Raw genomic sequence first — 5,000 nt, forward strand, 5'->3', positions numbered from 1 at the left:
GTTCACTATTACACACACATACAGTGATGTACTCACATCCTGATGTTCATCCAGTAAATGATGGAATAAATGAGAGCAAGAGAAACATGAGAAACAGTGTGAGACAACACAACACCAACACTCAACTGTCACACACTCACCGAGTTCTGTGATATAAGAGAAAAGACACTAGTTAGTTAAACAGTCACTCTCATGTCACACTACACTAACACACAAGACACATCACCAATTCCTCTACTATCCTCAGGCACTTACCAATTCATCACATTTCACAATAATTACTTGTTGGAATAAATTGTATTAAGATAAACAAAACACATTGATATCTATTAGTTAAACATGCCAACTTCTCCACACCCTTAATTAACATCTACATTTGTAGTGCCCACCCAAAAACTTAATTAATCATTGCATCAATAGTTGTTTCGAAACACTAAAATTCAAGACGACATACGAGTGAACTGTATGCAAACCAACCATCAACCATCAATTGCCCATCTATAACGATGATGGCATCCAGCAAATAGAGTAAAGCAATACAACAAGTTAAATCAGAACATAATCTATGATGTATCAGTATCAGCAGTGAGAGTCATGAAGATCTTTTGTTTTTCTTCTTTCAAACTGATGTCACGTGTTTAAGTTAATTAACACATTTCCACAACTCCAGGGAAACAACACAAATGCCAAATAATTTGTTCCCATTATGTGACCAAGTCACGTCTTATCTTGCAGCCATTTCGATAGTTCCGTTGGACGTCGTCACTTCAAAAACATTGCTGCTGTTGCAAAAAACAGGTGTAGTGAACTACATGTATGCCACAACTAAGTGATGCACATACACGGGCAAACCAAGGTAGCTGTATTTTAAAAACCCGTGTATACTAAGAAATATCTTGTTCTTATCAAAATATCCGGTAATAAACAACACACTTTCTGCATAATATCTGAGGTCAGGAATAGGCAGATTTACATTTGGTGTAACATCTAATGCGTCGTTTCAGAAACATTCACGTGCGAGTGGAGGCGAGTTCGCAATCAGCAAAAAATTGTGTCGTCTCAAGAGAACTCTAGAAGACAACGACTCAATCAATTCGGTGTGCGTCAGCAAAATTCAATGGTACCGTGACTCACTGTTTTCAAGATATTCTGGTACACACACACACACACACACACACACACACACACACACACACACACACACACACACACACACACACACACACACACACACACACACACACACACACACACACACACACACACACACACACACACACACACACACACACACACACACACACACACACACACACACACACACACACACACACACACACACACACACACACACACACACACACACACACACACACACACACACACACACACACACACACACACACACACACACACACACACACACACACACACACACACACACACACACACACACACACACACACACACACACACACACACACACACACACACACACACACACACACACACACACACACACACACACACACACACACACACACACACACACACACACACACACACACACACACACACACACACACACACACACACACACACACACACACACACACACACACACACACACACACACACACACACACACACACACACACACACACACACACACACACACACACACACACACACACACACACACACACACACACACACACACACACACACACACACACACACACACACACACACACACACACACACACACACACACACACACACACACACACACACACACACACACACACACACACACACACAAGGGTGTACATGGACCAGTACTCGGCGTACCCAGCAACTGCCCCAAATGATGGCCATGTCCAGTTGTTTGGATGCCTACGGCAGCTGTGAGTGCACAGTCTCAGAAACTAAAACTAATTTCCAGTTCCACATCTCAGTAACTGTACTGAAGTGTCATCCACGCAGTCAAGACACACAAGACAGATTATTGGAGAAAAACAAACTTTAGGTGAACATTCAGAGAACTCAGGTTTGCCATGGTTTAGACCTTCTTCCATCCACACCACTTTAGACTTGGTCGTCACTCAGGGCATTATTTGTAACAACACAGGTTGATGGCTCCCATAGCAACAAAATATTTGATGACAACGATGCTAACATATCTGATGAGGTAGATGAATATTAATTGCATTGATTTGAAAAATTCAATGTATAATTATGGTATGCTGGTCAGCAGGTTTCAAAGTCATTTCAGTGACACTCGTAAATGGATTTCTACGGTTCTTCGTGCTTAAAATTCAACATGAAAAATTAGGTACGAGTATACGACTGAATGTGAGAATGAGAATGGGCAAGACCACATCTTAACTTAATTACGCTTGTCACAGCCGGGAACCACCTAAATCAAGAGACCAAATACACCCCTGCACACATGTTGCAAACAACACAGACAAACACTACTCTCAATACACATTACTTTAATTCATTCAATAGATGCATTGTTGACTATTACACACACATACAGTGATGTACTCACCGTCTGATGTTCATCCAGTAAATGATGGAATAAATGAGAGCAAGAGAAACATGAGAAACAGTGTGAGACAACACAACACCAACACTCAACTGTCACACTCTCACCCTGAACTGTGATATAAGAGAAAAGACACTAGTTAGTTAAACAGTCACTCTCATGTCACACTACACTAACACACAAGACACATCACCAATTCCTCTACTATCCTCATGCACTTACCAATTCATCACATTTCACAATAATTACTTGTTATAATAAATTGAATTAAGATAAACAAAACACATTGCTATCTATTAGTTAAACATGCCAACTTCTCCACACCCTTAATTAACAATCTCATTTCTTACAAGTCACATTTGTAATGCAGCAACTACCACATTCAATTAGTCAATACATCAACAGTTGTTCCGAAACACTGAATTCAAAACAACAAAACAGTAAAAAGATATCCAACACGTGTACAAGAATGCACACACACACGCACATGTGTGCACGCACACACACACACACACACACACACACACACACACACACACACACACACACACACACACACACACACACACACAAAATAGACAAATGGATATGCCCTTCAGAAAGGTTCAAAGATAGCACAATCTGCAATTCTAGGTAGGGACCCTGGTGCTACACGGAGTTTTAGGCTGCACTGACGAATCCCTTGATACGTGGCCAGAGCAAAGAAGGGCACTGACCTTGACGCAGCCACGGGACTGGACCTCAAGTGCACGCGAACCTGTATATACTGCGTATTGTTCTGCCAAGCCAACGGTCTAGTCCACCCCCCAGTCAAAGACCAGGTACACATTTATACTCCTGAGTGGAGAGAGGCAATTGTGTGTAAATTTCTTGCGCAAGGAAATTATGTCTGTACTCGTATGCAAACCTATGACCTCAATGTCCCGGATGTTACCATTCTCCAAATGCAACTATCTAACCAAGCGAGCTACAGACGCCACACATACACACACACACACACACACACACACACACGCACGCACATGCACACACACACACACACACACACACAAGCATGCATGCAAACAAGCAGGAACACACACACACACACATAGACACACACACACAAACACACACACAACACACACACACACACACACACACACACACACACACACACACACACACACACACACACACATAAACACACAAACCACACACACACACACACACACACACACACACACACACAAACAAACAAAAACAAAAACACACACATACATACAAACACACATACAAATGGCAAAAATGGCAAATGGATAAGGAGCTGCCGTTCGTTATGGTTACGTCCCCAGCCAGATGGCTAGGATTCTGTGCACTACGCAGGAGCTATGGGCAGTGCTAAGCAACCTCCTGGAACCTGGCCAGGTACTCGCAAGAGGACCAACTGCGACACCAACTGTGGTGTAGACTACAGCTCGCCATCACTGTAACTTGAACTTTGAACCCTGATCAATCCCAGATATGCACACTTTCTACAGAATGACTCTCTAACCAAATGAGCTATAGTGTGTACACACACGTCCACACACACACACATAAACACACACACACACACAGGGGTGTACCCGAGCCAGTTCTCAGCTTGCCCAAGAACTGCCGCAAATGATGGGCATGTCCAGTTGTTTGAATGTCTAGGACAGCTGTGATCGCACAGACTCGGAATACTAAAAACTAATTTTTAGTTCCATATCTTAGTAACTGTGTAATGAAGTATCATTTGCACAGTCAAGAGACACAAAAGACAGATTTTGGAGAAAAACAATAGAAACAAACTTTAGGCAAACATTCAAACAACTCAGTTTTACCAAGTTTTATGCCTACTTCCATCCACACAACTCTAGACTTGGTCGTCACTCAGAGCATTATTTGTCACAATACAGGTTGGTGGCTCACATAACAACATCTTCGATGACAACGATGCAAACATAAATGATGAGATAGATGACTATTAATTGCCTTGACTTTTGAGAAATTCACTGTATAATTATGGTATGCTGGTGAGCAGGTAGGTTTCAAGGTCATTTTCAGTGACACTCGTAAATGGGTTTCTAGGCTTCTTTGTACTTAAAACTCAATACAAAAAAAATTAGATACGAGTATACAACTGAACGTGAGAATGAGAATGAGCATACTGACATCTTAACTTAACTAAGCTTGTCACAGCCGGAAAACACTTAAATAAATCAAGAGATCAAATACACCTCTAAACACATGTTGCAACAATACAGACAAACACTACTCTCTATACAAATTACTTTAATTCATTCAATAGATGCATTGTTCACTATTACACACACATACAGTGATGTACTCACATCCTGATGTTCATCCAGTAAATGATGGAATAAATGAGAGCAAGAGAAACATGAGAAACAGTGTGAGACAACACAACACCAACACTCAA

The 5,000-nt window shown here is 41.5% G+C and overlaps 1 long non-coding RNA gene across 1 annotated transcript; it reads right to left on the minus strand.

Moving 5' to 3' along the window:
- Positions 1-58: 58 nt before the first annotated feature.
- LOC134188691 (uncharacterized) lies at positions 59-4,946 on the minus strand. Its single transcript, XR_009971379.1, has 3 exons — positions 4,912-4,946; positions 2,558-2,667; positions 59-146 (listed from the first exon to the last, which is right to left on the minus strand). It is a non-coding gene; the product is annotated as an uncharacterized LOC134188691 (long non-coding RNA).
- Positions 4,947-5,000: the final 54 nt, after the last annotated feature.

Source organism: Corticium candelabrum, chromosome 13, assembly GCF_963422355.1.
Source record: "Corticium candelabrum chromosome 13, ooCorCand1.1, whole genome shotgun sequence".
Classification (NCBI taxonomy): Eukaryota; Metazoa; Porifera; class Homoscleromorpha; order Homosclerophorida; family Plakinidae; genus Corticium; species Corticium candelabrum.